We start from the raw sequence: 26,797 nt of genomic DNA, 5'->3' as shown, positions 1-26,797 counted from the left end.
TAAATACATGATTTATTTATTTATTTATTTTTACATCTCACACTAGAAAATTGTTGAAGGCAAGTTATTCAGGTGTAGTTTTAACAGTGGCCTAGATTCTCTCCTCCTTAACACCAAGGATCTGTATTTGAGTAATAGATATGTTCTAGTTACATTGTGATACTATTCATGCTGCAAACATTTATTTTATGTAAGCGTTCCTTGGCCTGGATTACGAACTTGCAGTACTGTTTTCTACTTTTAGCAGTTTGTTCTTTGGGACAAACTCTTTGCATTAAAATGTTATATTTCTATTGTCACGTCTGTTTGCAATTGCATCACAATACAATGCAACATCAAAACAAAATGAATTTGATGAGTATTTAACAAGAGCTGTTAGCTATTAATCAATTACCATTGTCACATAACTTTCATTACTGCTACCCCACTTTATCATATCAAATGCCATCTCTTGAAAAGTGTGGTAGGCCCCTCATGTGACTCTAGAGTATGCAGTGTCCCACCAACACTTTGCAAGCTCTCTTACAGCTTCCCTCGATCTGAACCTCCAAAACCACTTCATTAGTTCAAAGCGTAAGATGCTGCCTGCATTATGCTTAGCTGTAGCCAGTGCACTATTATTCAGTCACTCTTTCACTAACTGTGCCCAACAATTAAAGAAATATTGCAGTCACAGGCCATTTAATATTCTTAAAACCTGCATTTTGAAAAAACGTTTCAATGTAGAACTCAAGTTACAATCCATCTTCAACTTAGAATAACTAGAGGAACTTGTCCTTAAATCACTGGACCAGAACTCAGGAGATTTGCATTTAATTCCTGGCTTTGCCACAGACTCTGTCACTGATCTGTGAAATCAGGATAATGATACTTCCTTTCTCCGACCCTTTCTCTGTTTTGTCTATTGAAAATGTAAGCTGTCTGGGGCACAAACTGTGTCTTACTTATGTGTACGTACTGTGGTTAGCACAATGGGGTCCCAATCTTGGTTATGTACTCTTGGCACAACTATAGGACTGGCCAATGTGCAGACACACCCCTATAATAAATCATCTTTTCTGAATTACACTGCAAAGGGCAAATTTTCAAAAGGGCTTGTACTGGGCCATGAGTTGGGCATGAGCAACTCGTATGTACACAAGCGGGGGGGGGGGGGGGTGGGGGTCAGAAATGTACCCTGCTGTTCAGAGAACATGCAACTGGAGAGGCTGCAGCAGTTTGCCCCTGCATTCACTGAAGAAGGCTAGCAGGGAGGGGGTGAACACAATTTATAGTATAGGTGCATTTATAAATAATTCATAAAGGGTTAATAATAGATGTTTTAACAAATGGTTAATCAATTGATGTAGGGTCCAGCATGTCAATAGGTTGTTTATTAACATGGTTTGTCACCATCCACAGTACCTTTGTTGATGTACTTCTATCTATCTATAATGCATACTGTTCATAATGGAACATGGTTATGAATACAACTATTAAGAATGAATAACTCTAAACAACTATGAAGAAATGTACCTATAAAATGAAGTGTTCCCAAGAGAGCTGTGGGGGGATGGTTGCCGGAATGACTAGATACACACTCATTCAGATCCAGTAGCTGATAAACTTTACAGAAAGGGCATGGAGAGGATGTGGCTGCGCTGGCTGGAAAAAGCATCCATGAGACCTGATGAAGGGTGTCATATGTACCCTGTTTCCTCTAGATAGACCCCCCGTAGAGTATTACACTCACAAAGGATTTAGTGGAGGAGCTCTACTTTTCAGAAATAATTTTGATGCCTCTTTATTGTTCTGAGGCGTTCAGACACTGCAACGATGATCTTATCAGTGCCTGTAAATAAAAAAAGATAAATATTGACTGGTCATGCACTCAGAGCAACAAACACCTTGGTTTATGATTTCATGGGATCTGCAGGAGGCCAAGTCCATCTGTGCAGAGGCCCTTGCATTCACAATGGTCCTGGGCCCCAACCCTCTCCTCCAGCTCCTGAACAGCATCTTTCCTCTAGGAAAGGTTGTTACAAGGAGGAGGGAGAAAAAATGTTCTTCTTAACCTCTGAGGATAGGACAAGAAGCAATGGGCTTAAATTGCAGCAAGGGCATTTTAGCTTGCACATTAGGAGAAACTTCCTAACTGTCAGGGTGGTTAAGCACTGGAATAAATTGCCTAGGGAGGTTGTGGAATCTCCATCATTGGAGATTTTTAAGAGCAGTTGGACAAACACCTGTCAGGGATGGTCTAGATAATACTTAGTCCTGCCATGAGTGCAGGGGACTGGATTAGATAACCTCTTGAGGTTCCTTCCAGTCCTATGATTCTAAGAATCACTAAATGCTTCAGTAATACATAATTGATGGTTAAAGACATCCAGAATATGTAGATCTTGTAGATCAAGGGTAAAGTCAGAGTGAGGGGCTACCAGTGGGCTGTAAAGACTCAAAAAAGGAGTATGCTTTTAGGTGAATTTGAAGAATCAGTTGTGTGCAACAGGGGGGGAAAGCTGTTCTATAGAATGCAACAAAAGTGCTAAAAGCCCTGACAATGTTAGTGGAGAGGGCAGGAGAGTTATGTGTAACCTAAACTGCTTGAACAGAAGTTGAAAACCAAAGAGTAGGGCGTTGATATGTTTCTGCAAGGGTTTGAAATTAAATAGATACTGAAATGTATTCATTTGAGAAGAGTCAAGTAATTTTACAGCAGTTATGTATTTGTAATTAAAATGTGGGCTGTAGTATGATGGAGTCTAGTTATACAGCCATTAAAACAGCAAGGAGAGAGTTGCAATAATCAAATTAAGATTCACTGTGAGTCTCAGCCAGCCAGTAAAACAGAAGGTTTATTGGACAACAGGAATACAGTCTAAAACAGAGCTTGTAGGTACAACCAGGTCCCCTCAGTCAAGTCCTTCTGGGGAGCAGGGAGCTTAGACCCCAGCCTTGGGGTTCCCTGCGTTCGACCACCCAGCCCGAAACTGAAACTAAAAAACTCTCCTGCAACCTTTGTCCAGTTTCCCCGGGCAGAGATGTTACCTCCCCCTCCCCCTCCTGGCTCAGGTTACAGGCTCTCGGGTATCCCATCCCCAGTGAAACTCCCCTGCCACATTCCCAGGTCAACACTCCCCGCTCCCTGCTGCATCACACCAGGGTACATGACAAATAAGAGATCAGCACAGCAGGAATGAAGGAGTGATTGAGGATGCTTTCTTGCCTAGGGAAAGAACTTTGCCTTCTGCCTAATTTTTCAGAGAGCTGTGTGGGGTTTAATCTCTACAACTCCCATTAAATATCAACGGAAGATAAGCAGCTAAATGAAATGCTGCACTACTTTGAAAGTGTTCCCTTTTAGAGGTGTTCAGCTACAGGAGATTTGAACAAAGCCAGGCATTAGTACTGGGGAGAGAGATAGAGGACAGATGTGGAGTTAACATGTGAATAGCTGTAGCTCACAAAAGCTCATGCTCAAATAAATTGGTTAGTCTCTAAGGTGCCACAAGTACTCCTTTTCTTTTTGCGAATACAGACTAACACGGCTGTTACTCTGAAACCTGTCAAAGATGAGACTAGGATAGATCAAAAGATATGCATGCAGACTGGCACTATACAGGGATAATTTGTATAATTCAACTCACCCAGAGTTTAAAAAATACTGATACTTATTATATTGTAATAAGAAAGACATTTAAGTAGATATTTACATTGCTGTTATCCTAGACTTAGCATTAATCACTGCAGCACACATAAAATGGATACATCTGTAAATTACAGGAAATCTTGAAGGATTGGAACTAGACATTTGAATAAGGAAAACCAAGACAGCTAGTAGCTACAGACCACTAATCAAACATTACATGAACTACTGCTTTTGTGCTGGGGCTCTTCATAACCTGATAGATACTGACAGAAAGATTGCTTGAAGTTATATTATAAATTTGGTTATTCTGGTAATAATTTTAAGGATACTAATTAACTGTGCCATTTTTGGCAATGTGCTAAAATTCTTCTTTAATAAGTTTCAGACTCTCAGATCAGCCAACCAGAAATTTCTGAATACATGATTATATGAACACATTCAAAGTCAAGCAAGCAGTGAAATTTAAAACTAACTCTTTTATTTACACATACATTTTTATTAGAGATCTATTTACCCAAAATTAAAAAAATAAAAAGCGTAAGTTGAATCAACTGCATTATCCACATTCAAAGTTGAACCACTCCAGCTAAGATCTTTACAGTTTATCTGAGGTTTTCAGTATTCCAGATGACTTTAGATTTGAATTACTGATGTGTGTAGTTTTGCTTCTGGCTTACACGATGCTGTTGCTAAAGGGCAAACTTTCAGTGCTGTGTGCAATGGATTTGACAAAATGTAACTCCCCTTGGTAGAACTATGCCTCTAATCATATCGACAAATACAAAAAATGTACCCCATTGTTATTGTTTTTAAATTGAGCACCACAGGGGTGTGACCACTTTACAGGCCTTTTACCCCTAAGCTGTCTTCTGATCTTTGAAATTTGCTGTACCATTTGTATATACTCCTTGGGCTAATTTTTGTGCTGACTTACATTGCACACAATCCCTACTGATATCAGTGGGCTTGCAAGGGCAAAAATGGTGCCCTTTATTGTGCAATGTTCAAGGAGTGTGGAATGGTTTGCCTTTCAAACCCAGTCTAAGGTTTTGGGATTCACATACAAGTCCCATTTACCTGCTCATAAGCTGCTAACACTTCTTTATTAATAGGAGAGTGTTCAAGTCAAGAAGTTAGAGTTCTGACTTGAAAAAAGTGACAGCATCCCTTGTAAAATTAAATTCAAGTTTCTATTTAAAATGGGCTCCAAAGACATGGCCTCTCATAATTCTACTGAAGTATGCTAATTGAATGTTCTGTGGAGCGATGTTGATTTATTTGTAGAGTTCCTCAAGTGTATGTAGTACGCATACACACACACACACACACACAAAAGCAAAGGTTCCTGCCCCAAGAAGATTGTTCCTCTATAGTCTATCCATACTGACAAATACAAATGGTCATAGACAAAGTTGGAGACGTCATTGTAGCAAATCTTCATAAAAGTGTGTTTTAATGAGGGATGTGAAGGAGAAAAAGGAGGTTGCTTACAGTACTAGAAAGGAAAGGTAGTCCAGAGTAAGGAGGCCCCATGAATGAAGTCGGACAATGAAGTGTATGTACTTTGAGTTTGGTTTTGCAAAATCTCCTCAACCAATGTTTTGTTTTGCAAAACAAAACCCAAGAGCTGATTTGGACCCTGGTTGATTCTGTCCTAAATGCCAAATTCCAGAGGTGTGGGAGGGTTCAGAAAAAAGGATTAGTGGAGTGCATCCCTTCAGTAAAGAAGGCATAAGTATATGATGATGACAGAAAGGACAGTTGGGAGACAAAGTCCGGAAGTCTTGAGAGAAGGATTAGCTAAGGGCAGAATTGTCCAAAGCTTTAAAACAAGTACATATTTTTTTGCATGACAACAGTTTTAAAAAAATGTCTTAAAAGGATAGGTATTTTATGTCAAGTTTAAACCCAGAGAATATTCTATAGCTCAGTTAAAAGACCCTAACAAAGGAAACATTCACAGAATATTCAGTTCAGTGGACAGTGCTGGTAGGGCAGTAGGCTTTTATTAATGAGATCGGTCAAATATTTATGAACCTTATTTTAACAGACCTATTTTAATACTATTGAGATTTTTACAAAATATTGCTATATTTAAATATATGTTTATGGTGATATAAAGAAATGCATTTCACTTGACACTATAACAAAATAAATATTTTCTCTGCTGAATAATTCATTGCAGATTTCTATTTCATATAAAATGTATCTATATTAAGTGAGACATATCTGTCTGTACATCTGTGTGTGCAACTCTGTCTACTATGTGTATCACAGATAGATGGTGCTAGACTTTTATACTTTGGGATAATTTATATATTTTCATATTACTAGACATCTGATGACTTTTGCAGCTACTGATTACCCCCAATGTACTGTTTTAAATAAAGCTCCTATTTTTTTCCCTCCCAAGCCCTCCATATTTATTTTCCATTGCTGTTGACAACACCATCCGTCTTGACATCTGGGCTTGCAAGCTGTGGCTCTTTTAAAATGTTTCTCCTATCTATAGATTCTTCTGTTGCAACACTTTAAAAAGCCTACTTTTTGAAATCTTTAATTTCAGTCCCCTCTTCTCTGATCTTCATGGTACCCACCTTGTCCCCTTTCCAGCTAATCCAAAATATTACTGCAAAAATAATTTGTTGCCTGACTCTTCAAATCCCACTACTGGCCCGGCATTACACTGCATATTTAACAGTAAGAGACTTGCAACCATATTCTGCATTACATGCAGTACAGAACTATTTGGGCTTGGTTTTTACCCACGAAAGCTTATGCCCAGATAAATCTGTTAGTCTTCAAGGTGCCTCTGGACTCCTCGTCAGTTTTGCATCTGTAATTCTTTTGATTGAAGATAATGCCATTGAGATAGCTGGGTGATTGTGCCTGCAAATCAAATAGTTACATACTAATTACAATTATTTGTTCTCAGACCATTTTTCAGGTGACAAATTTGGCCATTTATTTGTTGCTTTTGATTGGACAGATTACATGGGAGGTTGCTATTTTCTGAATGCATGAGCATAACTCTTAGCATCTGGTTTTTGGTGCAGATACATTTACAAATTCACAATTTGCTTTCCATGAATATTTGCTGAAAACTGGCTATTTCAGCAAATAGTCATGACAGTCAGTTCATTTGCTATCATATTTGCAGGTTGCAAACCCAAAAGGGATGTTAATTTTAATTTATTAAAACTTTGGACAGTTTTCATTTCATTTGCCATCCCTCTCTGAGTGTGCACTAGGTTGGAGGTCAGGGGTGGGGGGCAGCTACCTTCTTGAATGTGTTCAGAATGCACAAAATTTTAGGCACCCAATACCAATGGATATAGTAGACTTACATGTGCTTAAATCACCCTTCTGAAAATTCCTTATGTACCTGTTCTCCCCACTCTCCCCCTCGCCCCTGTTGCTTACCCAATTAAGTGCCAATCTAACAGGCTTTGAAAATGCCAACCTTACCTACCTAGCTGGCTAAGATTATTAAGGTTCAAATCCAGAGTCCATTGTAATTAGTTAGTCTTTCCATTGACATCAGTTTGCTTGGGATCAGGCCTTTACTTGGTTTTTGCTCAACTATTGGACCAAAATTAGATAATTTGGAAACAGAATGTCAGGTGAAATGAAAGCTGACAAATGAAAGGCAATACACATTGAGAGGAACAGTAGCACTACAGTTGTTTTATTTTGATATTCTGGCTGTTGTTTAAAACTTTCCAAGAGAGCTGCACAAAATATTTCATGCAAAATTTAAAATACTCTGTTTTACTATACCGGAGTTTGTGGAGCTTCTGCCAACATATTTCTGACTTTTTTTTTTTTACATCAGGGGCCTTAAATTTAGATACCTAGTTCCAGATTTAGTCAACTAAATAAGTGGTCTGACTTTTTCAGATGTGGGTGATCATAGAAATGTAGGGCTGGAAGGGACTTCAAATCTAGTCCCCGGCCGTGCGGCAGGACCAAGAAAACCTAGACCATCCCCGACTGGAGTTTGTCAAAGCTGTTCTTAAAAACCTCCAATGATGGGGATTCCACAACCTCCCTGAGAAATTTATTACAGAGCTTGTAGTTAGAAAGTTTTTCCTAATACCTACTCTAAATCTCCTTACCTGCAGAATAAGCCTGTTTCTGCTTGTCCTACCTTCAGTGGGCAGGGAGAACAATTGATCACTGCCCTCTTTATAATATCCTTAACATATCTGAAGACTTTTATCAGATTCCACCCTCAGACTTCATTTTTCAAGACTAGGTTTTTTAAACCTTCCCTTGCAAGTCAGGTTTTCTAAACCTTTTATCATTTTTGTTCCTCTCCTCTGGACTATCTCCTATTTGTCCCCCTATTTCCTTAAGTGTGGTACCTAGGACTGGACACAGTACTCCAGATGAGGCCTCACCAGTGCTCAGTAGAGTGGTACAATTACCTCCCGTGTCTTACATACATAAAACACCCCTCTTAATATGTTCAGCACAAGAGTCAATAGGTACTGTGGTGCTCACTATCACTGAAAAAAATCTACCTGCTTTCATTAAGGCTTCTAAATGTGGATTTATGTGCTGAACTGTAGTTATTTAATTTGGCAATGTTGGACAAATGATTTTTGCAGTAGCTGTATGTTTGCTGGGATTGCTTATATTGCTGAAGTACAATGCCTGAAATTATATCGTGTTTCTTCTGATTGCTGCATTAGCAGAGCCTGCCTTATGTCAAGTTGGTCATCAGGAGCCATTCTGTCTTCTTTTGTCAAACTTGAGCGACTGTATTTTGTGTGCTCTAACTTGATAGTTTAATTATTAGAGATGCTGAGTGCTAACAGCTTGAAATTACTTCAAAGGGAGTTATGGGTGCTCAACACCTCTGAAAATCAGGATACAAGAGTCTTATTTTCCAGGTTTCTGGCCCCGTAGTTTACCGAGCAAGGATTATGGCTCATGAGATGTATTTCTGTAAGATTGCAGTGGCAGCAGGAGCCAGGTTTATGTTGCAGTGTGTGGGAAGGATTGTGAGAGCTCCCAAAAAGCTATTCTATATGGGGAAGAGAGAATGAGAAGAAGGTGGGGCCTGCCTTGCCACCCCTTAAAACACTACTGCATGGATCAGGTCAGCTATCTGCCAAAGACATTGGAGGTTTTTAGCAGGTCATTGATCCTGCTATCTAATAAAACACCACAAGATATGGAGGATATTGGGATGGGTCACTGTGGAGGGACTTGGAAGCAGTGAGGTAGGGATGAGTGGCTTGGAGGGGTCTCCCTAACACTGACTAGTTCAGATCATTAATTCAAACCTTTGAGATTCCCCTATCACTAAATGAATGCATAGGGTGAAATCCTTTTCCCATTGAAGTCAATGGCAAAACTCCTATTGCTGCAATTTCACCCATAGTTTTGCCAGGGTAGAAAAAAATGGTTACTGCATGCTTTTGAGTGTAGCTTTGCTATAATGAGGATGGTACATATAGTTTAGCTCATCTAGTAATGGAGGTTGCCTGGGAGTTTTTTTTAATTTTATTGCCATTATAGAAGCAAGGCCAGAATTTCTTATAAAGGAAATGGAGGCAGTTGATTGCTTCAGTTAGGGAGAAAATCAGAGGAGAAAGTTGTGGTGAGACAAATACAAGTGGCTGTGTGGTGCACGTAAGTTATCTATGCTGCAGAGTGAATGCTTGGTCTGGGCCACACCCTCCATCCCTGCTTCATCTACTTTGCTCTGCTTTCACTGTTACCCCGGAATTTGACATTCCTGCATGTACTACAGAATTTGACAGTACTGCAGTCAGTCATTTTGTATGTTCAGCCACTGCCAGCTGAAAACCAAACATCACAGAGCTAGGAATAATCTTAGGCCTTTGTGAGACAAGGTCAGATAGCTTCATATTTTCACTTTGTTAATTAGAATGGGAGGATGGGACAGAAATTTAAGGAAGAGAGTGAGTGGATTATGACCTTGGTTTTAGGTGCCCCTGACATATTGTTATTATGGCTAGAAATATTTCAAATATTTTGAGATAATGAGTAATTTGTTGAAATGAGGAGAATCGGCGACCCACTAGGAGTCACTATAGGTTATGTTTCAGAGTAACAGCCGTGTTAGTCTGTATTTGCAAAAGGAAAAGGCGTACTAGTGGCACCTTAGAGACTAACCAATTTGTTTGAGCATAAGCTTTCGTGAGCTACAGCTCACTTCATCGGATGCATTCCGATGAAGTGAGCTGTAGCTCACGAAAGCTTATGCTCAAACAAATTGGTTAGTCTCTAAAGCTTTCGTGAGCTACAGCTCACTTCATCGGAATGCATCCGATGAAGTGAGCTGTAGCTCACGAAAGCTTATGCTCAAACAAATTGGTTAGTCTCTAAGGTGCCACTAGTACGCCTTTTCTTTTTACTATAGGTTATGTGTTTTGTTGGAGTTAGCTATAAAAGGTTAGGTAAAAGTAAATACCTCAGAGCAGTCTGAGGGAGCTTTTCTTTGGGCAAAGAGCTGACATCTAAACTCCCCATCAACTGGATGGAAAAGGGCCCCTGGAAGCGGACTGGTAATCACTCAAAACCATATCAGACTGTGGGTAACTATATCTGGGATGTGCTAAACCTATTGCATGTGTGTGTGTGTGTTTAATATCTAATAAATAGTAGTTTTAGATAAGAGCTCACTTGCGTGATCAATCATTTATCAGACAGAAGTGCTGTGTTCCCATTGATTTATTCCTGAAACTGCCTGGAAAGAAACAGTTAAGTTACCATGGCTTTGGGTTCTGAAACCCCACAAGATGGTTAGCTGTCCCACCTTATCTGGACAAGACAGCTTATCTGCCCTCAGAACAGTCTCGAATATATAGCAATGCCAACAGTTACCCTAGCGTTCCATCATTGCTACCCCAAGCGGAGCTTTACCAGTGGTAGGTGATTTCCTAAAAGAAATTAGTTAGTGGTCTCTCAGTGCAGTTGTTAGTAGAAAGATATCGATGCTACAGTCACAATTATTACACTGTTGGAAGTCTCAGCAGCGTGACCAAGGATTATTCAAGGAGACTGAATTACCCTCCCATCCATGAAAATATTGAGACACATTAGAAGGACAGCATAGGAGAAGCTTGTACTCTTGCTGCATTGGCTGTTTCTAAGGACAGGAGAGTTTAGTTTCCAGTGATGGCAGTCTGACACATTCCATGAGTATTAAAATCATTTAAAAGTTGTGAACTTTAAAATAAAACAAACCCAATCTTGCCTTTCAGGTGTGGGTTTTTTTGTTAGCTATAAAATCAATGAATCCATTTATTTTTTCACACCTGGAACATTAATTCAATGCAATTTATTTTTATATTGCACAGTTAACCCTACTACTATATAGTACATGTAACACTATTCTCACAAAATGCTTTATAATATATCTAAGTAAAAGATAATCTGTAGGATTTAAGGCAAATTTTAAAGAGAGGAAGTGGGTACAGTGACACAGAAAGAGGAGAATAAAGAGAGGTCCAGACTGATGATGCAGTGCGAGAGTGGCCTTCTTCCTGACCCATTCATTTATTAAATGCACTATAAAGAAGCAGGTAATACACTAGGTCAGGACTTTGATATATTCACTAGGTTTGTATTGTCTAGCCTCGTAAAAAAACAGAAAAGTGTTGTATTATGTATGTACATTTCCCTTCATATATAAAGGTAATCACAGACATTCTTTGAAAAAGTTGTTCTTACACATTGCTGATTTGCAGCTAGCAAATTGATATCTCGTTAACTATACATGCTTTCCTTGGGAAATTAAACTCATAGTTTACAAAAATGGAGCGTGGTCTTTCACTTTGCATTTTCAGTATTTGTTGGGTAAATGTTTTTTGATAAGCAATAGCAACCACTAGGGCCTCCAGTGAATTATATTCCATGCTTGTTGCCTACAAGATATTTCCACATATGCTGGCTAAAATATCATCACTTGCTTTGAAAAAATATTAGAAGCCCCTTAATTCATTAAGTGAACATAAGTCCCTTAAAGTTGGTGTTCTGCCTTGCCTAGTAAATTGTCCACCACTCCCAATGATGAATTGTGTTCAGCAGAAGTGAATTGCAGCAATGCTTGGAACCAGTAGTACAATGTGTATGAAAATATTTTTAGGCCCATGACCTTTTGAACTTGCTTCTCAGCAGTCATTAAAATTCAGGAACTTCCGTGTTTGCACACTATGGCCCTCATAATGAAAAGCTTCTTACCCATGCCAAGTCTCACTAAATTCATAAGACTCCATGTGGGCATAAAATTTTGCTTACTGATTACTTTCAGAACTGGCTCATGTTAAGTCAACATATCTTTTCAAAACTCTTGCTGCAAAAGAATTCAAGGGTGGTTTGGGTGCCCTCAAAATTAATGCCTGGAGATTCAACTTTTTGAGATAATTATCCAATGTATGTCTAGCAGCAGAATTCTTGAACTATTACTGGCTTTCAGAGCATGAAAGCTTTCAGAGCAGGGCACAGGAGCCAGCAAACAGAGCTGTAAACAGGGGAGTTTGAGTGGGCGTTCTGTTGGAGGAGAAGGTATTTGTATTTGGTTTTGGTTTTGTATTATTTGTATGTGTAGAGGCTTGTAGGGGCTTTGTGCTGGGAGAGAAGCTGAGCCCTAATTAGCGGGGCTTAGAATCATAGAATCATAGAATATCAGGGTTGGAAGGGACCCCAGAAGGTCATCTAGTCCAACCCCCTGCTCGAAGCAGGACCAAGTCCCAGTTAAATCATCCCAGCCACGGCTTTGTCAAGCCTGACCTTAAAAACCTCTAAGGAAGGAGATTCTACCACCTCCCTAGGTAACGCATTCCAGTGTTTCACCACCCTCTTAGTGAAAAAGTTTTTCCTAATATCCAATCTAAACCTCCCCCATTGCAACTTGAGACCATTACTCCTCGTTCTGTCATCTGCTACCATTGAGAACAGTCTAGAGCCATCCTCTTTGGAACCCCCTTTCAGGTAGTTGAAAGCAGCTATCAAATCCCCCCTCATTCTTCTCTTCTGCAGACTAAACAATCCCAGCTCCCTCAGCCTCTCCTCATAAGTCATGTGCTCTAGACCCCTAATCATTTTTGTTGCCCTTCGCTGGACTCTCTCCAATTTATCCACATCCTTCTTGTAGTGTGGGGCCCAAAACTGGACACAGTACTCCAGATGAGGCCTCACCAATGTCGAATAGAGGGGAACGATCACGTCCCTCGATCTGCTCGCTATGCCCCTACTTATACATCCCAAAATGCCATTGGCCTTCTTGGCAACAAGGGCACACTGCTGACTCATATCCAGCTTCTCGTCCACTGTCACCCCTAGGTCCTTTTCCGCAGAACTGCTGCCTAGCCATTCGGTGCCTAGTCTGTAGCGGTGCATTGGATTCTTCCATCCTAAGTGCAGGACCCTGCACTTATCCTTATTGAACCTCATCAGATTTCTTTTGGCCCAATCCTCCAATTTGTCTAGGTCCTTCTGTATCCTATCCCTCCCCTCCAGCGTATCTACCACTCCTCCCAGTTTAGTATCATCCGCAAATTTGCTGAGAGTGCAATCCACACCATCCTCCAGATCATTAATGAAGATATTGAACAAAACCGGCCCCAGGACCGACCCCTGGGGCACTCCACTTGACACCGGCTGCCAACTAGACATGGAGCCATTGATCACTACCCGTTGAGCCCGACAATCTAGCCAGCTTTCTACCCACCTTATAGTGCATTCATCCAGCCCATACTTCCTTAACTTGCTGACAAGAATACTGTGGGAGACCGTGTCAAAAGCTTTGCTAAAGTCAAGAAACAATACATCCACTGCTTTCCCTTCATCCACAGAACCAGTAATCTCATCATAAAAGGCGATTAGATTAGTCAGGCATGACCTTCCCTTGGTGAATCCATGCTGACTGTTCCTGATCACTTTCCTCTCATGTAAGTGCTTCAGGATTGATTCTTTGAGGACCAGCTTCTCTGGGTAGGGGTCCTAAAAGGTAGCCAGCCAGTCAGGCAGCGGCACAGACAGCTGCAGCAGCCCGGAGCCAGCAAACAGAGCTGTAAACAGGGGAGTTTGTCTTGTGGTGGGTGGTGGTGTTTTGGTGTGGTTTGTGTTTCCCAGATTAACAGGTTTAGGTGGGAAGGCTATGACAGATACAGAGGCAGCAGTGGGAGTGACCCATGTAGTGGAAGATACAATGAAGATGACTGGATGTGGAAGCTGTGGTATGTACATGATCCTGGAGGGGGACCTGGTAAGAGTTCTGTCTGTATGAAATGCCGTCTGGTAGAGCTGATGGAGGAAAAGATCCTAGGTTTGGAGATGCAGGTGGAAAGTCTGGTTGAGTTTAGGAAGGGGTTTGAGCAGATTATGGAGCAAAGACATGAGGTATCTGAAGAGAAAACTCAGACTTGCAGATGGAAGCAGGACTGGGGAATTCTGAGGGGAGACTGGGTGAGGAAAGTGGTCAGTGGAAGCATGTGACTAAAAGAACCAGGCAGAGGAAAAGACAGGCTAGTGAAGGAGAAATAGAGCTCAAAAATAGGTTTGCAGAGTTGGAAAATGAAGAAGGGGCTTAGCAGGTAGTCACTGAAGGTGGAAGGGTAAGGAAGAAGAGAAGAGCGGCTAGTCCTATAGGAAAAGGGCAAGAGTTAATGGAGACTACACCAAATATGAGCCCCAGGAGGATACAGGATGGGTTGAAGAGGATTACAAGGGAGAATAGGAATGGAAAGAACTTGCAGTCAGAGGGAACGGGGATAGACTGGAGAATAGCACCGTCACCAAGAAAAGGCAGATCTATGTGATCGGAAACTCTTTACTGAGAAGAATAGATAGGCCTGTAACCAGAGCTGATCCAGAGAATAGGAAGGTGTGCTGTCTTCCAGGTGCTAAGATACGGGATGTAGACCTGAGGTTGAAAAGGATTCTAAAGGGAGCAGGAAAGAATCCCCTAATTATCCTTCATGTGGGAACAAATGATATGGCTAGATTCTCGCTGGAAAGTATTAAGGGAGACTATGCTAGGCTGGGGAAGATGCTTAAGGAAATCGAGGCTCAGGTGATCTTTAGTGGGATTCTGCCTGTTCCTAGAGAAGGGCAACAAAGGTGTGACAAGATTATGACTATCAACAGATGGCTTAGGCAGTGGTGCTATAAGGAGGGCTTCGGGATGTATGGCCACTGGGAGTCATTCATGGACAGAGGACAGTTCTCTCGGGATGGACTTCATCTGAGTAGGGAAGGAAATAGACTTCTAGGATGGAGGCTGGCACAACTGATTAAAAGAGCTTTAAAGTCGGAATTTGGGGGAGATGGTTGGGAGATGTCCAGGTAATCTCCATGCCGGATTTTAGCATTGAGAGGAAAGAAAACGAAGTAAGAGAGGATATAGCCATGGGTAGGAGGAAGGGCAGTGTAGATACCAGTCTAATAGGTTATACTGGCTGTAGAATGACCGTGCCTAATAGGGTACAGAATGTGAGTGAGGCCAAACAGCAAAAATTAAGATGTTTGTACACCAATGCGAGGAGCCTAGGTAACAAAATGGAGGAACTAGAGCTACTGGTGCAGGAAGTAAAACCAGATATTATAGGATAACAGAAACATGGTGGAATAGTAGTCATGACTGGACTACAGGTATTGAAGGGTATGTGCTGTTTAGGAAAGACAGAAATAAAGGTAAAGGTGGTGGAGTAGCATTGTATATCAATGATGAGATAGAATGTAAAGAAATAAGAAGCAATGAAATGGATAAGATAGAGTCTGTCTGGGCAAAAATTACATTGGGGAAGAAAACTATTAGAGCCTCCCCTGGGATAGTGCTTGGGGTGTGCTATAGACCGCCAGGATCTAATTTGGATATGGATAGAGTCCTTTTTAATGTTTTTAATAAAGTAAATACTAATGGAATCTGTGTGATCATGGGAGACTTTAACTTCCCAGATATAGACTGGAGGACGAGTGCTAGTAATAATAATAGGGCTCAGATTTTCCTAGATGCGATAGCTGATGGATTCCTTCATCAAATAGTTGCTGAACCCACTAGAGGGGATGCCATTTTAGATTTGGTTTTGGTGAGTAGTGAGGACCTCATAGAAGAAATGGTTGTAGGGGATAATCTTGGCTCAAGTGATCATGAGCTAATTCAGTTCAAACTGAACGGAAGGATTAACAAAAATAAATCTGCGACTGGGGTTTTTGATTTCAAAAGGGCTGACTTTCAAAAATTAAAGAAATTAGTTAGGGAAGTGGATTGGACTGAAGAATTTATGGATCTAAAGGTAGAGGAGGCCTGGGATTATTTTAAATCAAAGCTGCAGAAGCTATCAAAAGCCTGCATCCCAAGAAAGGGGAAAAAATTCATAGGCAGGAGTTGTAGACCAAGCTGGATAAGCACACATCTCAGAGAGGTGATTAAGAAAAAACAGAAAGCATACAGGGAGTGGAAGAAGGGAGGGTTCAGCAAGTAAAGCTACCTTATTGAGGTCAGAACATGTAGGCATAAAGTGAGACAGGCTGAAAATCAAGTAGAGTTGGACCTTGCAAAGGGAATTAAAACCAATAGTAAAAGGTTCTATAGCCATATAAATAAGAAGAAAACAAAGAAAGAAGAAGTGGGACCGCTAAACACTGAGGATGGAGTGGAGGTCAAGGATAATCTAGGCATGGCCCAATATCTAAACAAATACTTTGCCTCAGTCTTTAATAAGACTAAAGAGGATCTTGGGGATAATGGTAGCATGACAAATGGGAATGAGGATATGCAGGTAGATATTACCATATCTGAGGTAGAAGAGAAACTCAAACAGCTTAATGGGACTAAATCGGGGGGCCCAGATAATCTTCATCCAAGAATATTAAAGGAATTGGCACATGAAATTGCAAGCCCATTAGCAAGAATTTTTAATGAATCTGTAAACTCAGGGGTTGTACCGTATGATTGGAGAATTGCTAACATAGTTCGTATTTTTAAGAAAGGGAAAAAAGGTGATCCGGGTAACTATAGGCCAGTTAGTTTGACATCTGTAATATGCAAGGTCTTGGAAAAAATTTTGAAGGAGAAGGTAGTTAAGGATATTGAAGTCAATGGTAAATGGGACAAAATGCAACATGGTTTTACAAAAGATAGATCGTGCCAAATCAACCTGATCTCCTTCTTTGAGAAAGTAACAGATATTTTAGACAAAGGAAATGCAGTGGATCTAATTTACCTAGATTTCAGTAAGGCTTTTGATACAGTGTCACATGGGGAATTATTAGTTAAATTGGATAAGATGGGGATCAATAGGAAAATTGAAAGGTGGATAAGGAATTGGTTAAAGGGGAGACTACAACAGGTCCTACTGAAAGGTGAACTGTCAGGCTGGAGGGAGGTTACCAGTGGAGTTCCTCAAGGATTGGTTTTAGGACCAATCTTATTTAATCTTTTTATTACTGACCTCGGCATAAAAAGTGGGAGTGTGCTAATAAAGTTTGCAGATGATACAAAACTGGGAGGTATTGCCAATTTAGAGAAGGACAGGGATATCCTACAGGAGGATCTGGATGACCTTGTAAACTAGAGTAATAGTCATAGGATGAAATTTAATAGTGAGAAGTGTAAGGTCATGCATTTAGGGATTAATAACAAGAATTTTGGTTATAAGCTGGGGACACATCAATTAGAAGTAACGGAGGAGGAGAAGGATCTTGGAGTATTGGTTGATCATAGGATGACTATGAGCCGCCAATGTGATATGGCCTTGAAAAAAGCTAATGCGGTCTTGGGATGCATCAGGAGAGGTATTTCCAGTAGGGATAAGGAGGTTTTAGTACCATTATACAAGGCACTGGTGAGACCTCACCTGGAATACTGTGTGCAGTTCTGGTCTCCCATGTTTAAGAAGGATGAATTCAAACTGGAACAGGTACAGAGAAGGGCTACTAGGATGATCCGAGGCATGGAAAACTTGACTTATGAAAGGAGACTCAAGGAGCTTGGCTTGTTTAGCCTAACTAAAAGAAGGTTGAGGGGAGATATGATTGCTCTCTATAAATATATAAGAGGGATAAATACCGGAGAAGGAGAGGAATTATTTACGCTCAGTACCAATGTGGACACAAGAACAAATGGTTATAAACTGGCCACCAGGAAATTTAGACTAGAAATTAGATGAAGGTTTCTAACCATCAGAGGAGTGAAGTTTTGGAACAGCCTTCCAAGGGAAGCAGTGGGGGCAAAAGATCTATATGGCTTTAAGATGAAACTCGATAAGTTTATGGAGGAGATGGTATGATGGGATAACATGGTTTTGGTAATTAAATATTCATGGTAAACAGGCCCAATGGCCTGTGATGGGATATTAGATGCGGTGGGATCTGAGTTAACCAGGAAAGAATCTTCTGTACTATCTGGCTGGTGAATCTTGCCCATATACTCAGGGTTTAGCTGATCGCCATATTTGGGGTCAGGAAGGAATTTTCCTCCAGGGCAGATTGGAAGAGGCCCTGGAGGTTTTTCGCCTTCCTCTGTAGCATGGGGCATGGGTCATTTGCTGGAGGATTCTCTGCTCCTTGAAATCTTTAAACCACGATTTGAGGACTTCAATAGCACAGACATAGGTGAGAGGTTTTTTGCAGGAGTGGTGGGTGAAATTCTGTGTCCTGCGTTGTGCAGGAGGTCAGACTAGATGATCATAATGGTCCCTTCTGACCTAAATATCTATGAATCTATGAATCTATGAGCAGTGCTAGATGATAGAATATACAGCTTGCTTTCCCACAGCAAGTGTGGAACCTGCTGCTAATGCTAGACAAATTATACTGAGAATCAGACATACTTATTTCTCATGGTATCTTATAGTACTGTGATAGTATAGTTTCAGTGAGTGGCAGCTACTGTTTTTAGCAATCTACCTATGTATAGCTATCTTTTGCTATTCTTCTACTGCTGCTTAGTATCTAGGTGCAAAGTACATTCATAATGTTTCTTTGTTTTAGTTATAGTTTTTCATGGTTTCTATATTCTGCTGTTTTCCTTTGTTTTATGAAAAAGTGTTCCTTTTTAACTAGGCAATATTTACATACTCATAATATGCATTAATGAGTTTTCAGACTTGTAACAGCTCTTGTTTTACCTTAGTTGAAGGATCCTACCCAATCTGATGACCTTTTTAATAGAATGCCATTTAAGAATATTAGTAAATTACAGTATTATCAGGTCAGCTCTGGATAGACAAAGTAGATTTAGCTTCCTCAGGTGGTAGTGGAAGATATACTGCTTTATCCTTCAATGCTCTCACCAGCTATTTTAAAGAAAGATTGCCCATTTTAGTGTTCACTGATCTGAAAAAGTCTTTATGGTATAGGAATAATAATTTCCTCAAACAAATTTAGCTCATTTTTTTTTTTTTGGCACTTCACCACTTACAATGCCATTCAAGACTCTTCAACATGCCAATATGTTTGACTGTAATTGTGAAGCAAAAATGGTACAGAATCAATTTGCTATCAATGTGTATGTAGCTTTTAAATATTATAAAAACTATCTGAGATCAGATGTCTATTCTATTTCTTATATATGGTCTGCTTATTTAATTTGATTTTACAAATAATATTTCAAATCATTAGAAGATTTGCTCAATCTTCTGTTTTATATCTTCTGTTTTATATATATATTTACAACATTTTCAGTCTCCTGACCATGTTTTCCCAATATTTTATTAATCCAGTAAATTCTACGCAATCAATATTTCCACTATTTTATACACCAGATAAATCCCACAAGGAGAGAGAATTTTGGGGTAAATTATTTTGAAAAACATAAAGTCCTTCATTCCTTCTGACAGCTCAAGGTTGGTTTCTTTTTTAGTGCCACATCTGTGGGCTTCATATCATACAGGTATCTTACTAAGATTATATGCACTAATGATATTCCTAAAAGGCATTTCCGTATCATATACATTCTCAGCAGACTGCAGAGAGTCCATATGTAAGATTCTGATCTATCACTGGATAGGGGTCTGATCAACAAACTGTTATTCACTTAAGTAGTCCTATTAGAGTCAAACAGAAAAGTATGAAAGAGGCTCACAAGACTGGGCCCCAAAACCAACATTTTCTAAACTGCATGTCTGTAAGCACATTATATAGCCTTCACTATTGCCAGCTCTCACACTTCTACCACAAAGCTCACACAATTTGGTGTGTTTTTTCCCTTAAAGTCCCAACTCCTGGAGATAGGTTATTAGGTAATGATTTCAACTTTCATTTTTTTTTTTAAAAAGAAATTTTCTATCATTAGTGGTTGGAGAGAGAAACATGTCAGCGTGAATGCTAGTAACTCAAAAACCATAGGCTAAATATAAAAAACCCCAAATTATTTAAAAAAAAATCTCATGATTTTACATTCAGTCTTAGGATTTCAGGGGGCATGACTCATGATTTTCTTGTTGCTCAGTGCTGGTAATGTTGGGCCTGATTTTCAAAGGTGCTGAACATCCACAGCTTCCATTGATTTCATTATCAGACCCAGGTAAATACATATTTAGGTAAATAAATGTGGATGTACACATCTAACTTTAGATTGGAAATTTGGAAATCTGGTCTCTGTGCCCAAATCATGAAAAAAACTTAGCTTAGTTGCCTGTATGCTTCATTATTGAGGAAAAGACAAAATCCCTTTATTTTTTCTTAACACTGTAGATTTCCTACCCAAAGATGAATTCAACTGAGCCTTAACACAGCCACGGCTCTACAGTTATGTCACCGAATTTGTCCTGATTTTAAAAAGCATCAATTCTAATCATTTTTTGTATCTTAAATATGACTTTGTTTAAATATATTTATCTTGTCATTGCAGTGTTTAGAAAAACATATATTTATCTTCATTACTTTTTTCACATATTTCTTAATCAGTCACCAAAAAGATATGTTTTCTTTTATAGTGCCTTAGAATAATGGTAACTATTCTGTTTGTGTATATCTTCTTTCCTGTCTTTATAAAGAATTATTTACGCCCACAGAATTGTTAATAATCCCCATTTTACAATTTATCAAGATTCCTAAATATTTACCTAAGTAGTGGAGTTTTCTTGGTTGCCCTGAGCATGCTTTTTATTAACATTTCCTACCTTACAGAAGTCGATTTTTTAGAAATCGATTTTATACAGTCGATTGTGTGTGTCCCCACTTAAGACCATTAAGACAGTACCGAGGCTAACGTCGACTTCCGGAGCGTTGCACTGTGGGTAGCTATCCCACAGTTCCCACAGTCTCCGCTGCCCATTGGAATTCTGGGTTGAGATCCCAGTGCCTGATGGGGCAAAAACATTGTCGCAGATGGTTCTGGGTACATGTCATCAGGCCCACCCCTTCCTCCCTCCGTGAAAGCAATGGCAGACAATCGTTTCGCTCCTTTTTTCCTAGGTTACCCATGCAGATGCCATACCACGGCAAGCATGGAGTCTGCTCAGCTCACCATCATTGTACATGTCCTGGATGCTGGCAGACGCGGTACTACATTGCTACACAGCAGCAGCACATTGCCTTGTGGCAGCAGACAGTGCAGTACGACTGGTAGTCATAATCGTTTTCTTCTGGGTGCTCCTGGAAGTCCTCGGTGAGGTCGGTCAGGGGCGCCTGGACATAAATGGGAATGACTCCAGGTCATTCTCTTCTTAAGTTACGTCTCATGGAGATTCAGTCTGCCTGGAAACGATGATGACTAGCAGTCGTACTGCACTGTCTGCTGCCAGCCTACCCCTTGCTCCCCTCTCCCTCCCTCCATGAAAGCAACGGCCGACAATAGTTTCGCGCCTTTTTCCGTGCGAGCGCCGTATTGCTGTCAGCATCGTCATCCACCCGTCGCTTCCGCTGCCACTCTGCTCTTCTGCAGATGCCATACCATGGCAAGCATGGAGCCCACTCAGATCACCGCGGCAGTTATGAGCTTTGCAAACACCACGCGCGTAATCCAGCAATATATGCAGAATCAGAACCTGCAAAAGCAGGTGACAGCAGCGCAGTGACTAGAGTGATGAGGACATGGACACAGACTTCTCTCAAAGTACGGGCACTGGCAATTTGGACATCATGGTGGTAATGGGGCAGGTTCATGCCGTGGAACACCGATTCTGGGCCTGGGAAACAAACACAGAGTGGTGGGACCACATAGTGTTGCAGGTCTGGAACGATTCCCAGTGGCTGCAAAACTTTTGCATGCGTAAGGGCACTTTCATGGAACTTTGTGACTTGCTTTCCCCTGCCCTCAAGTGCAAGAATACCAAGATGAGAGCTGCCCTCACAGTTCACAAGTGAGTGGCGATAGCCCTCTGGAAGCTTGCAACGCCAGACAGCTACCAGTCAGTCGGGAATCAATTTGGAGTGGGCAAATCTACTGTGGGGGCTGCTGTGATCCAAGTAGTCAGCACAATCACTGACTTGCTGCTCTCAAAGGTAGTGACTCTGGGAAATGTGCAGGTCATAGTGGATGGCTTTGCTGCAATAGGATTCCCTAACTGTGGTGAGGTGATAGATGGAATCCATATCCCTACCTTGGCACCAGACCACGAAGGCAGCAAATACATAAACTGAAAGGGGTACTTTTCAGTGGTACTGCAAGCACTGGTAGATTACAAGGGATATTTCACCAACATCAACGTGGGATGGCCAGGAAAGGAACATGATGCTCAAATCTTCAGGAACTCTGGTCTGTTTCAACAGCTGCAGCAAGCAACTTTCTTCCTAGACCAGAAAATAACCGTTGGGGATGTTGAAATGCATATAGTTATCCTTGGGGACCCAGCCTACCCCTTAATGCCATGGGTCATGAAGCCGTACACAGGCAGCCTGGACAGTAGTCAGGAGCTGTTCAACTATAGGCTGACCAAGTAGAGAATGGTAGAATGTGCATTTGGACGTTTAAAAATGCACTGGCGCAGTTTACTGACTTGGTTAGACCTCAGCGAAAACAATATTCCCATTGTTATTACTGCTCGCTGTGCACTCCACAATATCTGTGAGAGTAAGGGGGAGACGTTTATGGCAGGGTGGGAAGTTGAGGCAAATCGCCTGTCCACTGATTACGCACAGCCAGACACCAGGAGGGTTAGAAGAGTACAGGAGGGTGCGGTGCGCATCAGAGAAGCTTTGAAAACCAGTTTCGTGACTGGTCTGGCTACAGTGTGAAAGTTCTGTTTGTTTCTCCTTGATGAAAACCCACCCTCTTTGTTGATTTTAATTCCCTGTAAGACAACCATCCTCCCCCCTTCGACCATAGCTGGCAAAGGAAATAAAGTCACTATTGTTTTGAAACCATGCATTTTTTCTTTATTAATAACAAAAAAGGGAGATAACTGACAAGGTAGCCTGGGTGGGGTGGTGGAGGAGGGAAGGACAAGGGCACATTGCCTGTTGTAGCCATACTACAAATCAAAACTGTTTGAATTACAGCCTTCTGTTGCTTGGGCCATCCTCTGGAGTGGAATGGCTGGGTGCCCGGAGCCTCCCCCACATTCTTGGGCATCTGGGTGAGGAGGATATGGAACTTGCGGAGGAGGGCAGGCAGTTGTTCAGTGGATGTAGCAGTGGTCTGTGCTCTTGTTGGCTTTCCTGCAGCTCCACCAGATGCCTGAGCATGTCCGTTTGCTCCCCCATTAGCCTCAGCTTTGCATCCTGCCTCTTCTCATCGTGCTCACTTAATGCTTTCCTGGACTCTGCCACGGAATGCCTCCATGCATTCAGCTGTGCCCTATCAGTGTGGGAGGACTGCATGAGGTCAGAAAACATGTCATCGTGAGTGCGTTTTTTTCATCTTCTAATCTGCAATAACCTCAGGGACAGAGATGACAGGGGGAGCATAGAAACATTTGCACCTGCAGGGAGATCAAAAGGGAGAGTAAAATTTAAGATGATACATTTCTGAGAACAAAAGGGAGACTCTCACAGTGAATCAAGCAATTCACAGCAGACACTACATGTGCTTTAGATACAAGGTCACATTTTGCCTTTTATATTGAGCGCCTGCCGGTATGGTGGCACATCACACATGGCTGGGCAACAGAATTTGGTTTCCAGGCAGCTATGGTAAGCCACAGGGTACATGGATTTGGCTTCTAATGCCTTCATAACATGTGGGAATGTTTTCAAACTGCAATGTCCTCCTTTCCCATAGCAAGCAATGCCGGCTGGGTTTGCCATTTAAAAAGAGGGGCTGTGGCTTTCTGGTGGATGTGCAGCACACCCCTCCCTCTACCCCTCCGCGTGGTTATTTGGGATGATCCCTTCACCCCTCCCCCCGCTGCGTCACTATGGGATCATCCCTTCTAGCTAAGAGCAAACGGTCCAGCATGAATGGGGTCCTTTTACTGTTCCCTTACAAAAATTTCCCTATTTCAACCAGGTGACCATGAATGATGTCACTCTCCTGAAGCTAACGCAGAAAGATAAAGGCCGAATGTTGCTTGAATGCAACCAAAACCCAGGACCATTCGCTGCCATGCTTTGTGCTGCAGTGATTCCAGATTACTTGCTACTGGCTTGGCGTGGTAAAGTGTTCTGGCGTGGAGGATGAAATAAGACAGCCCTTCCCAGAAACCTTCTGCAAAGGCTTTCAGGGTGCCTCCAGGAGAGCTTCATGGAGATGTCCCTGGAGGATTCCTGCTTCATCCCCGGACATGTTAACAGACTTTTCCAGTAGCTGTACTGGCCACGAATGCATCCCAAGTCTTCAGGGCAAATCAAACATTAAATGCTATTGCTTTTAACCCCTGTACTGTAGTTACAAATGTGCACCACCAGAGGTGCCTTCTCTGCCTTCAGGTTTGGGGATCCCGCCTTGGGAAGGTATTGGCTCCAGGGTGATGAAAAGGTCCTGGCTGCTGGGGAGAACGGATTCACCACTTGCCTGCTGTGCCTTCTCCTCTTCCTCTTCCACAAAAATCCTCCTCCGTGTTGCATGAGACTCCCCCCCTTGCAGGTGTCCATGGACAGTGGTGGGGTAGTGGTAGGATCCCCCTTTAGAATGCCATGCAGCTGATCATAGAAGCGGCATGTATGGGGCTCTGACCCAGAGCGACCGTTTGCCTCCTTTGTCTTTTGGTAGGCTTGTCTGAGCTCCTTGACTTTCACACAGCACTGCTGTGTGTCTCTGTTGTAGCCTCTGTCCATCAAGCCCTGTGCGATTTTGGCATATATATATTAGTATTTCTTCTTTTTATCAGAGTTCTGCCAGCACAGATTCTTCTTCCCATACAGCAATCAGATCAAGTGTCTCCCGTTTCCTCCATGCTGGAGCTCGTTTGCGATTCTGGTGGGACTGCATGGTCCCCTGGGGCTTTTCATAGATTCATAGATATTTAGGTCAGAAGGGACCATTATCATCATCTAGTCTGACCTCCTGCACAACGCAGGCCATAGAATTTCACCCACCACTCCTGAGAAAAACCTGTGTACTTGGCTAGTGCATTGGAGTTTGAAGTGCTGTCCAGAGTGGTCACATTGGAGCACTCTGGGATAGCTCCCGGAGGCCAATATCGTCTATTTGCATCCACACTACCCCAAATTTGACCCAGCAAGGTTGATTTTAGTGCTACTCCCCTCACCGGGGAGGAGTACAGAAGTCGATTTTAAGAGCCTTTTAGGTCAACGGAACCGGGTTGCTTGTGTAGATACATTCATTATAAAATCGACCTAACGCAGCTAAATTCAACCTAATCCTGTAGTGTAGACCAGGCTAAGTCACATTAACTTTGCATAGTCTTTGTTCTGAAATGCACATCCCCACTTCTGTCACCAGATGGCGTTCCATATGTCAATAAATACTCACTGCAAATCTTGCAAGGAGAAACCGATGAATACTACCTCATGGATGTATTTCTTACAATGAGAATACAAGAAGGCTGACAAGTACTGTCTGGTCCTCTTACAAAGACTTGCAGAGAAAACTGATAAGAATCAAGCAGACTGTTTTGCTTTACTTGTAAAGAGGTATAGAAGATTGAATTTCTATTTCCTGTTGCAGATTTTTGTGATGAACAGGTAAGGAGGAACTCAGTGAATTCTGAGCATCCAAAATTGTCTTATGGAGATGAACAATAAAAGCTAAGCACTGTACAGATGGTATGCTTATGAAGATATATAGGGGAGAAAGCTAACAATGTTAAACAGCTGTTTCCCTATGAGGAGAGATGAAGAAAAGTGATGAGTATGGTGATGAGAATTGATCAGATAGTTTGCCTACAAGTGTATGTAAAGAATACAAAGTAGTCAAATCCTGCAGTCCTTATTCAGAGAATACTCCCATCAAAGTAAGAATTTTGCCTAAAGGGAGGGGGTGTCTTTTAGGACTCTACCTTATTGCCTTTCATATAAGAAAACTGAGGAGAAAAGGTTGTTAGAAAAGATGTTCAAGGAAAGCAGTGCAGAACTGCAATGCATTTTTAAGCTCAGTGTCTCCCAACATTTAAACTGAAGTGCATGACATTTTCTGAGCATGACACAAGCAGGCATGATGATACACTCATCACAAATAAAGTTTCTTACTTTGTTTTTGTTTGTTTGTTTGTTTTTTGTAGTTGGGGAGGGGAAACAACAACAATTTCAAAACTTGCCATCACTCCTCTACTTTACCGTCATTGTCCACTACTAGAAGAATCAGTCAAGTATGAACATTATCAATTTAATTGCTTAATTCGTGTTCGCCATTAATGTCAAAATAATTGTTTCATAATACACAGTTTACTGTATCATTCATAGATTCATAACTTCTAAGGCCAGAAGGGACCACCCAGTCTATCATCCTGCATCGCACAGATCAATTATAGGTAGTCTATAAATAATGCAGTAGAAAAAATACAATGCTGTACATAAACAGTTTGAGAAGTAGGGTCTTTTTGTTTGTTTTTCAACCATGCAAACAGATGTCTTATCAGCAATGGCAACTTGGTCATAGCCTCTTTGAGTACTACCCTTTTCAATTAGGTCATTTTGTCAGCGGCTCATTCCTAAAAAGGCAGCTAAACATCAGTACACTGATTGCATATTAACAGGAGTTTACAATTGATAAATCCTATCATGAATTCAAAGCATTGTTCCAAAATGTTGGGTGTCAGTTTGTCCAATTTGCAACTGCATAGGTGTGAATAATACTTGACGGTCTTTCCCAATTTATCTTCAAGAGCTATTGTCTGTATA

The 26,797-nt window shown here is 41.2% G+C and overlaps 1 long non-coding RNA gene across 1 annotated transcript in view; it reads left to right on the top strand.

Annotated features, from left to right (window-relative positions):
* LOC122466022 overlaps positions 1 to 26,797 on the top strand; it is a 110,351-nt gene that overhangs the window by 64,692 nt on the left and 18,862 nt on the right. The window contains exon 2 of the long non-coding RNA XR_006291220.1: positions 25,083 to 25,096. This is a non-coding gene — a long non-coding RNA (uncharacterized LOC122466022). The remainder of the gene's footprint in view (positions 1 to 25,082; positions 25,097 to 26,797) is intronic.

This window comes from Chelonia mydas, chromosome 5 (genome assembly GCF_015237465.2).
Source record: "Chelonia mydas isolate rCheMyd1 chromosome 5, rCheMyd1.pri.v2, whole genome shotgun sequence".
NCBI lineage: Eukaryota > Metazoa > Chordata > Testudines > Cheloniidae > Chelonia > Chelonia mydas.
The sequence above is the reverse complement of the archived record's forward strand: the minus strand, read 5'-3'. Positions and strand labels throughout refer to the sequence as shown.